An 11,119-nucleotide genomic window follows, 5' to 3' on the forward strand; every position below is an offset into this window, starting at 1 on the left:
ATTTCTTGGCAGAGATGAGTGAGTGCCTCTTGTGCCACCTCACTTTCTTGAAAGATTTCAATTTTCATTCCATCAATTCCTAGGTAAGATGGTCAGAGAAAAAGAGGAAGACCCCCAATGAGATGGATCAGCCAGGTGGCATCATTGATGGATTCAAGTGTGGCAGTGGTAGTGAGGTTGGCCCAGGATCAAACATTGTTTCATTCTACTGTGCGTGGGGTAGCTATGAATCCGTTCTGGCTCGATGGCACCTGACAACAACAACAACAACAACAACAGGGAACATTAGGATATAAATCAAATTCAAATCTAACTATAAGATTGTTAGAACTGCAAAGAAGACTCAATGAACTATCTCAAAATGTATTCCTTGTCTGAGTGAAGCCCCTTATAGGTTAAAAAATAACTAGAATCTGTAATGTACAATTGCAGGCAGAAAATTGTAAGAATTTTGAATCCTTAGATTCTCCTGAACCTTCTTGGTCATGTGAGGAAACTCCTTCCCTTATTAATTGGGACCAACTACGTGTTTACTGAAGATAGCATGTTACCCTCCTCACTTATGGCAGGTGTCTGAAAAAGCACTACTTTGAGTTCTTCACTTACCCTTTACTCAGTTGTTTCAAGCCAATATTCAGTGTCATGTAGCAGTTTTAGCATATCATGAACAAGAAGGTGACATTACTATTATAGAAGGATATGTATGTCAACTGATTAGAATACTGGCTAACAGAGAGTGTGGGCTCAAAAAGACCACTGACAAAGCCTTGGAAACTCAGGACCATAATGCCAGGGAACCCCATGATTAATTGTTATAGAATAATCCACAAAGGCATTATTTTAAATCCTATTTTGTTGATTAGTGACTGAAACTTAAAAGATCATGAGTGGCCATCTAAGGTAGAACAATTGGTCTCTCCTTGTCCAGAGGAAAGAAGAATGAAATGTTGAAGATAGCAGGAAACAATAAGTCCAATGGACTAATAGACCACATTAATATCAGTCTTCATGACCCTGAGACCAAAAGTATTAGATGTTTATACCACTGGAATAATTCTAAAAGGGATTACATTAAAAGGTCTTGGGTATATTGAGAGAAAATGTGGAACAAAACACAAATAATAAAAAGTCCCAGTCTTACTGGTTATGTAGAGGCTGCTTGAACCCTGAGACTATGACTCTTGATCACTCTTTTTTTATGATATAAAATCCCTTTTCAGTCTCAAGAAAATACATATACATACTACATTTTACATTAAATTTCAAGGATACAGATTCAAGTAGGTTCATAGGCCTCCTAAGAGCTTTCATGGATCCATAGAAACCACAATCCTTGACTTAAAACTCACTATTTTACATAAAACAAATGTTTAAAGAGACAAATCATTCTCCTCAGCAAATAAAAATGAAGTACTTTTAAAATTAAGAATACCTTTCTCTGACATAATCCGTGAATGCCCGGCTGCTAGCCCAGTAAAATGCTCTCATCTTCCTAAAACACAGCTGAATAATCTACAGAAAAATCTTATGGTTGATGTTCCCATTTAGGAACAATCTATTAGCATAAGAATTATGAGAAGAAAGATCCAGATACGAAGATGTTTACTCAGAACAATCCCATGTCCAATAATAGCGTTATGTTAGTCATAAAGCAGACAATCTATAACCACATTAATTATTTATTTATTAAAGCTTTTATTGTGCATTGAGTGATAGATTACATGGGAGAACATCAGTTTTGCACTCATCCTATCGTATTTTGTATCATTGCCATAATTATAATACCCTCCATGTAACTTGCTTCAATTTCCTCTTTTGTTGTTGTTGTACACAAAAACACTCAGGAATATGTAATAACTTAAACAAACAAAGGGCACATTCTGCAAGCCTACCTCCTCCTGACTGCCAACACACAGCCTTTCTCTTTCTATAAGTCTAGAGTCCTCAGCTGCTATATCTCTCAATGTCATCATCTTTGCTTCCATCTCTGGTGTTGCTGCTTCTCTGGATAGGATTCGACATTCCTCTCATTCTCTTTTCCCTGGATGGTCCTAGGGTTCTCTGTACCTGGAATGTAAGATTATCTACTTCCCCATTTCTGTTACAAAACTTCTACTTTTACAGTTGTGACAACCACAATTAGTCATCGTAAAATTATTCAATTATTGAATCATAAGAGTCTTATCACCATCTCTTTTCACCAGACCCATCTAGATAAGATGAAAACTATTCGGTGGGGATTCTACCTTCCCCTGCACACTCTGAAACTGAGCTCCCTCTTGAAAACTTGTAAGCCAGCCACTCTGTGCCTTTATAACCTCCCATTTTAGATAGTCAGTGTCTAAGTTGTCCATTCCTATCTACGCTGAAGACACAGGAGATAGTGTTGATACATGATGTGAAGATTTCTTCCCTCTCAGTTGTTATTTTGAGCTACTGCATCCATAAGTATTGTAAGTTCATCAAATTTTAGCAATTACATTTGTTTCCTTTATCAAATTTCTTTATCTTCCTCTCTTCGAGTTCTGATCATCAGTCCATTGAAGCTAGGTCAAAGGGATATTATCTGCAAGTTTGGTCATTCTTGTGTGTCTCCCCTCACTTCATATCAGCTGGAATTTTCACTCTCATCCCTTGACCTCTGTGGCTAGATTCTTGTCCGGGGCTTAGGAGTCCTCAGGTGTTTTCACATTTTGGATTAAACAGCACTTCCTCTTCTCTCTCTCATATCCAAGTCAACAGGAGTCTATGGAACATGATCAAACTCAACCCATATCTTCATTGCTGCCTTTTCCCCTCTTCCACTCACCAGTAGACCAACATGGTCACCAGCAAGCTTACATGCTTCCTGGTGTGTTCCATTTGACTTTCAGTCTTAAAGGGGAGTTTGTCCTGAAGGGACTTGATTGTTTGCCTTTTTGGTTCCCCAGTGAGCAACTTGCTTATTCTTATAGTAGCCAACCAGACTGTCATTTTTACTTTTGATTTTCACTGTTAATCTTTCTTTCAAGAAGTATCTTCTGTTCCTCCAACCACTCTAGGCTGGTCTTCATGTCCACCTCAGAAAATATCCCACCTCAGTAGGTTATGGATGGGGCTTAGGATTCCACCTAAAATCCTATACACTACAAGGGCGCCACAGGAAGCCATAATCACTCTAATGTCTGGAACTGAACTCACAATTTTTAGCCAAACTGAGCTGCATAATTTTTTAGCCAAACAATAAATAAGTATACAACTGGGACAACAGCACTAATATTATATCACATCATAGAAAATCAACCATATAAGATCAAAAGGTCAGCATTTACCTAAGATGTAATACTGACGAATGAAGTAAGGAGAAATGGACACAAGAAACACAGGAACGAAGTACATAAAGAATTTTTTAATTGAGAGGATTGCAATCAATGTGATGAAACAAACTGCAAATGATTGTATGAAAAGCTGATGATCTGCTTTATAACCCTTCACTTATTTTACGTAAAAAATTTTTTAACAGAGCAAAAACCACAGTAAGAGTGATGTTGTAGCAGGACTAGAGGCAGAAGAGTAGTTGTAGTAATAGCAGGCACAAAACAGAAGTGTTGTTTATTCAAATAAAACATAGTTATGGATCACTGTAATAATAATAAATAGTTTGATCAGACACTTAGTGTAGGCAAATTCTATAAAACGGTACACTTTTCAAGTACATTTAACAATTAAAGAGGCTAAAATACATATTTCTGCTGCTTGTCTTTCAATGTGTTATATTGTGTTGCTGTGATGCTGGAGGCTATGTCACCAGTATTTTAATATCAACACGGGCACCCCTTGTGGACAGTCTCAGGAAGCTGTCCTGAGAAGAGAGGTAAACCACATTCTTCAGTCTTAAGCTGATCAAATATGTAATCAAGATGTACAAATAATTATTGGTGAATGGCATGTAAGGTTGGAAACAGAGGAAGGATCAGTAGTTGAAAAATATAGAATTGGTGATAGAAATAATGCTGGATATCACTATAGAATTTTGCAAGACATATGACTTACTCATTGCAAATACCTTTTTAAGCAAAATAAAATGTGACTATACACATGGACCTCAATATAGGGGATGCACAAGAATTAAATTGGCTGTATCTATAGGAAGAGACAGTAGAAGATCTCATACCATTTACTGAAACAAGGCCAAAGGTGGACATTGGAACAGATCATCAATTGTGCATATACATGTTCAGACTAAAGATAAAGAAAATTAAAACAAGCTCATGAGAGTCAAAATATGACTTTGTCATTATTTCACCTCAATTTAGAGATCAACACAAGAATAGATAAGTTACATTAGATACTAATAACTGAAGACCAGAGAAGATGTGGGATGACATCAAGAAGTAAGCAAAAGGTCATTCAAAAGACGAGGAAAAAGAAAACCAAAATGGATGTCATAAAAGCATCTGAAATCTGCTGTATACCATAGATAGAGATGCTAAAGTGAAGAAATTAGGAGGTTAAAGAGTGGAACAAAACATTTCAAGGTCACCTCCAGAATACAAAGGAATGCATTATAACACAATGTGCAAAAACCTTGAGTTAGAAACCAAAAGGGAAGAGCACGCTTAGTATTTCTCAAGTTGAAAAGAAAGAAAGAAAATTCAAACCTTGCAATATTGAGTGACTCTATGGGCAAAATACTGAATAATATAGAAAATATCAGAAGTAGATGGATGGAACACCTAGAGTTACTGTACCAAAAAGAAAAGGTCAATTTTCAACCATTTCAAGAGGTAATATTTGATTATAAATAGATGGACATGATGAAGAAGCCCAAGCTGCACTGAAGGCATTGGTGAAAAACAGGCTTCAGGAATTTAATACAAATTGAAATCCTTCAACACCCTGATGCAGCACTGGAGGCCTTCATTCATATACAACAAGATATTTAGAAGACCACTACCTGGCCAATTGACTGGATTAAACCCATATTTGTGCCCATTCCAAAGAGAGGTCATCCAACAGATTGTGGAAATCTTCAAACATCATTCATCAAATGCAAGTAAAATTTTATTGATGATAATTAAAAATAGCTACAACAGTACAGTGGAGTCCTGGTGTGATGGTGTGGGTAAATGTGCTGGACTGCAAAGTTGGTTTGAACTGCAAGTTTGGAGATTCAAGCTCACCAGCTCTCCTTGGAAACCCTATGCAGGGTTGCAATGGGTCGAAACTAACTCGATGGTACTTAACAACAACAACAACACAGTGCATTGGGAGAGGACTGCCAGAAATTTAAGACAGATTAAGAAGAAGTCATGGAACTAGGGATATCATTGTTAATGTCAGATGGATCATTGCTAAAAACAGAGATACCAGAAAGATGTTTTCTTGTGTTTCTTTGACTATGTAAAGATATTTTGACTGTGTGGATCATGATATGCTATGGATAGTATTACGAGGAATTCCAGAGCAATTAATTGTCTTCATGAGGAACCTGTATATAGACCAAAAGGCATTCATTCTAACAGACAAAAGTGACAATTGTTGTTGTTGTTGTTATGTGCCATCGAGTCGGTTCCGACCCATAGCGACCCTGTATAGGGTTTCCGAGGGTGTAAATCTTTACGGGAGTAGAAAGCCTCATCTTTCTCCCGCGGAGCAGCTGGTAGTTTCGAACCGCTGACCTTAAGGTTCGCAGCCCGATTCGTAACCACTACGAAATCAGATAAGTTGTTTACCAGGGCTGTATATTTTGTACATATTTATTCAATATGCAAGCATGGAAAATAATTTGTGAAACTTGATTTTATGAAAGAAAATATCATCAGGATTGGAGGAAGTTTCATTAAAAAACTGTGATATGCAGAAAATATAACCTTGCTTGTTGGAAGCAAAGAGGACTTACAATAGTTACTGATGCAGATCAAATTCAGAATAGATTGTACCTCAATATAAAGAAAGCAAAAATAATCACAACTGGATCAATAAATAACATCATGATAAATGGAGAAACGTTTGAAGTTGTCAATGATTTCATTTTGCTTCCATCCAGAATCAACCCTCATGAAGTAACAGCCAAGGAATCAAATGATGTATTGCATTAGGACAATCTGTTGCATAAGACCTCTTTACAGTGTTCAAAAGCAAATATATCAGTTTGAAGACTAAGGTGCACCTGCCTCATGTCATGATATTTTCAGTAGCCTCATATACTTCTGGAAGTTGAACAATAAATAAGGCAGACAGTGCAAGAATGAATGCATTTGAGTTATGGTGTTGGAGAAAATAGTGAAAGTACCATCGACTTCCAAAATAACAAGTCTTTGTTGAGAAAATTTTGACCATAATGTTCCTTAGAAGCAAGGATGGAGGACTTCATCTTTCATATTTTGGAAAATATTAGCAAGAAGGGCAAGTCCATGGGAAAGGAGGTCATGGTTGCTTAAGTGGATAGTCAACAAAAAGGAAGAATACCTAATGGGATGGATTGGAACAGATGATACAACCTTGCTTGCTGAAAGTGAAGAGGACTTAAAACATTTACTGATGAATGTTTTAAGAGCACATCAAAAAAGAGCCTTCAGTATGGATTACATCTCAATGTCAAGAAAACAAAAACCCTCACCACTGGACTAATAAACAACATTCTTATCAATGGAAATGATTGAAATTGTCAAGAACTTCATTCTTCTTGGATCAACTATCAACACTCACGGAAGCAGCAGTCAAGAAATCAAACGATGTATTGCATTAGGCAAATGTGCTACACAAGACCTTTTTAAAGTGTTGAAGAGCAAAGATGTCAGCTTGAGGACTAAGGTGCGTCTGACCCAATCCATGATATTTTCAATCACCTCATATGCATGTGAAAGCTGGACAGTGAGTAAGGAAGACCATAGAAGAATTGATTCTTTTGAATTACGGTGTTGGGGAAGAATACTGAAAGTGCCGTGGGCTTCCAAAAAACCAACAGATCTGTGTTGGAAGAAGTGAAACCAGAGTGCTCCTTGGAGGCCAGGATGGCCAAACTTCATCTCTCATACTTTGGACATATTGTCTGGACGGACCAGTCACTGGAGAAGGATATCATGTTTGGTAAGGTGGCGGGTCAGAAAAAAAGAGGAAGACCCACATCGAAATGGATTGGCACAGGGCAGCATCAATGGACTCAATCATGGCAACAATTGTGAGGTTGGCCCAGGATCGGGCATAAGGTTGCTATGAGTTGGTACCAGCTCAATGGCACCTAACAGCAACAATTACAGACAGCATTGTACTTCAAGATAGGTTTAGAAATGTTCTTTTTGAGCATTAATTCAACAGCATTCCTTATTAGTGTTTCATTTCTGGAATAGCAAGTTATATGATTGTGCCATTTAAGATGGTCAACACAAGTCCATTTCAACTCATTGTTGTTGTTAAGTGCCATCAAGTTGGTTCTGGCTCATAAAGTCTTTGTGCAGTGTTTCTGAGGAACTGCTGGCGAATTTGAACCACTGATCTTGCAGTACAAACCCACCTTGCGATCCAGTGCATTATCCCAAAATGCCACACCAGGACTCCATTGTAACTAATTAATGCCCTGGAAATTGATCTTTATGCATTCCATTTAATTTTTGCAACTTCTAATTTTTGTAGATTCATACTTTATTCATTCCATGTTATGACTATTAATGAATTTTTCAGATGTTTCTCCTCATTTTGAGTTGTGCCCCATCAGTAAATGAGTCCTGAAAGCTTTGCTCCATTTTTGTCACCATGATCAATTCTGCTTTGTGTGTGAACATCATCCCGAGTTATAGTTTCTGTGTTTTCCAATCTAAAGGGGCTCATATATTGTTATTCATAATGTTGTCAACTTCCAGTATTACATCTGACAGTGTTCAACTCCTATTTGTAATGTTTCAGTCGTTAAACATTCAGAAATAATTGGCCTCTCTTTCTTTTTTGTCTGGAAGTTCTGTTGGAATCTCTCTACCATGTGATTCCTTTCTGGTGTCTAAAAAAGAAGCAACATGCAAGTCAGCCCAGTTAGACAAACTACAAGTATGGCAAAATGGTGACATTGATAAAATGTATGGGCGATTATCAAGAGTGTGGAATGCAGCACCTTTTGTTTTATAAGAAATAAAAGGAGACTTAAGCCATGAAAGAGGAACTTACTATTATCAACAAAGAAAAGCCTGCAGTCGAGTGCATCCTTTAGATCTGGGATGCCTTCATTGTGAAGTCCTTAGATTCAGAGAAAGATTGATGCAGAGACTTATGGAATGCTGGGTCCACAGAAGTAGAAATGAGACAAGGACCTTTCTTCTAGAGTTTTCATATTGAATTTGTTATTGTATCCTCCTGAATTCTGATAGACTACGTTTCTGTTTGTTAAAGCCATCCACTTGTCTTATTTCTGCTATAATAAAGTGAGATAACCAAGACATGTGTGATACACTCAAGTTCATATTTTGTGTCTCATGGGCTTGCTTCAATTTTCTCAACTTCTGCCTGAACTTGCATAGATAAATTGATATTCTGTTCCACAGTTGGTCCCTGACATTGTTTTGGATGATGATGTTGAGCTTCTCCATCATCTCTTCCCACAGATGGAAACAGTTTTATTCCTGTTTATACCATATGGTAAGGTCAAAATATATAATAACTTTTTACATTGCAGAAAAAAGATATTTACAATGAGTAAGTAACTGGTGTTGCAAAATTCTGTTATATGACGTGAAGCATCATTTCTTTATGCAAGGTGATATTTTCCAACCACTGATCCTTCTTTACTCCCAACTTTCATATTCTAATCACCAGTTAATTATCAGTGCATGTTATGGTCTTTTTGCATATTTGATCAATTTCAGACTGAATTGTTGGTAGAATTCTTTAATTTTCTAATCTTTGACTTTAATGGTGGGTGCATAAATTTGAATAAAATTTGTAATATTTGGTCTTCCTTATAAGCATATGGATATTGTACTATCACAGATGACATTGCATTTCAAGATAGATCTTGAAATGCTCTTTTTGATGATGAATGTGATATCATTGTTCTTCATTTTGTCATTTCTGGTGTAGTAAACCATGAGATTGATTCAGAATAGCCAATTCCAGTCCATTACACCTAATTAATGCCTTGAATATAAATCCTTAAGCATTTCATTTAATTTTTTACCACTTCCAATTTTCTTAGATTCACATTTAATGTGTTCCCCATTCAAATTATTAAAGGATGTTTGCTGAAATTTAATCTAATTTTGAGTCATGCCCCATCATCAAATATAGCAACCCAAAACTTTGCTTCATTCTTTTCATTAAGGTCAACTCTACTATGAGGAAGCAGCTTTTCCCCAGTTTTATTTTGAATACCTTCCAACATGAAAGGTTCATCTTCTGACACTGTATCTGAGTATGCTCCACTGCTATTCATATGGCTTTCAATGGCTAAACTTTAATCATCAGTAACTTTTGAGGTTGTTCTGTAAATTAAATAATAGTGGTACTAACTGATATTTCTTGCGGTGGTGATGGTGGTTGTGTGTTTTGGAGTTGGTTCCATCTCATGGCAAACCTGTATACGTTTTTTGAGACTATAAATCTTTATGGAAGCAGAAACCCACATCTTTCTTTTGCATAGCACCTGGTAGATTCAATTACTGACCTTGCAGTCCACGGTCATAACTCTCCATGCTAACAGCATCCTTGATCTTCCTTGTAGATGTGTAGATATTATATGACCATAGACAGCCTTATACTTTTAGATAGGTCTTGAAATGCTATTTTTGATGATGAATGAAATTCCATTACTCTTCATTTATTGTTCTTGTCATAGCAGATCATATGATTCGCCTATTCCAAATTGCCAACACAGGTTCATTTTACCTTACTAAAATCTAGACTACAGATCTTTATGTCTTCCATTTCATTTTTTGAGAACTTCTAATTTTCTTAGATTAATACTTTGTACAGTCTATGTTCTGATTATTGATGGATGTTTTTAGCTATTTCTCCTTATTTTGAGTTGTGCCTCATCAGAACATGAAGGTCTCAAGAGATTTACTCCATTTCCATTATCATGGTCAAATCTAAGGTAACTTTTCCCTAGTTGTGCTTTGAGTGCCATCCAATATGAAGGGTTCAGTTTCTAGTATTATATCTGACAATATTCAGTTGCTATTCATGATGTTTTTATCTTCTGTCACTATATATGACAATGTTCCATTCATCAGGCTTAAATTGGCTAAGCATTCAGAATTAGTCTGTCTCTCCTTATTCCTAGTCTGCTCAACTATGAAAGCACTGCTTAATCCTGTGCACCATCAGCAACACTGTTGGTACTTAAAATACTGATTGCATAGATTCTAACATTACAGAAATATGCAAGCTAACACAGTTAGAAAAACTGACAGATGAGTGGTGACAACAAACTTCTAGAATATTATTAAAAATGTGTGAATGATCTACAGTTATAAAAAGTGTGTTACAATAACAGGCAGGAGAAAGCAATACCTAAAAGATCGCCAAACACATAAAACATTTAAAAACACTGAAGTTCAATTTTTTCTTCTACTTTAGACTAATCCCTTTCATATACATATGACCTTGGACCTCGAGCAGGGTGGAATACAGTACATCCAGGCCCCTAATCTGCTTTCCTGTTTAACCAGTGTGGAATTGTTAGGTAACTCCAGAAGCTGCCACTCTCCCCTCAGCTGAACTATTTAATTTCATTCCACTTTGTTATTTCTCTTGAAAAAACTCTTAAAACACCTTCCTGACAGTGCTATTTGCTTAAACAAAATAGGGACCACATCTGACTTTCCTCTTAAGAGTCAGAGCAGAGGGTAGGAGGCAGACATATCATAGGTAGTGTGTTGGGGAGGACAATACACAAGAAGGGTAAGAGGATGGAAGAAAAAGGTAGATAGGGGAACACTGAGACAGGTTTACATGAGCTAAATGGGACAGAGGTAAATAGTGATGCATGCTCAACCTTGGAACAACAAGGCTATTGATACAGGAAGAAAACCTTAGTCTGAAGAGTGGAAATAATACTAAGATGCTTGGCTGTCTTATAAATATTGCTTTCCCTTACCTACTATTGTAAAATAGACCCTTGGGTGGGATAGAAAGGGATGTTGGGAAACAT

This window comes from Chrysochloris asiatica, unplaced genomic scaffold (assembly GCF_000296735.1).
Source record: "Chrysochloris asiatica unplaced genomic scaffold, ChrAsi1.0 scaffold00616, whole genome shotgun sequence".
NCBI lineage: Eukaryota > Metazoa > Chordata > Mammalia > Afrosoricida > Chrysochloridae > Chrysochloris > Chrysochloris asiatica.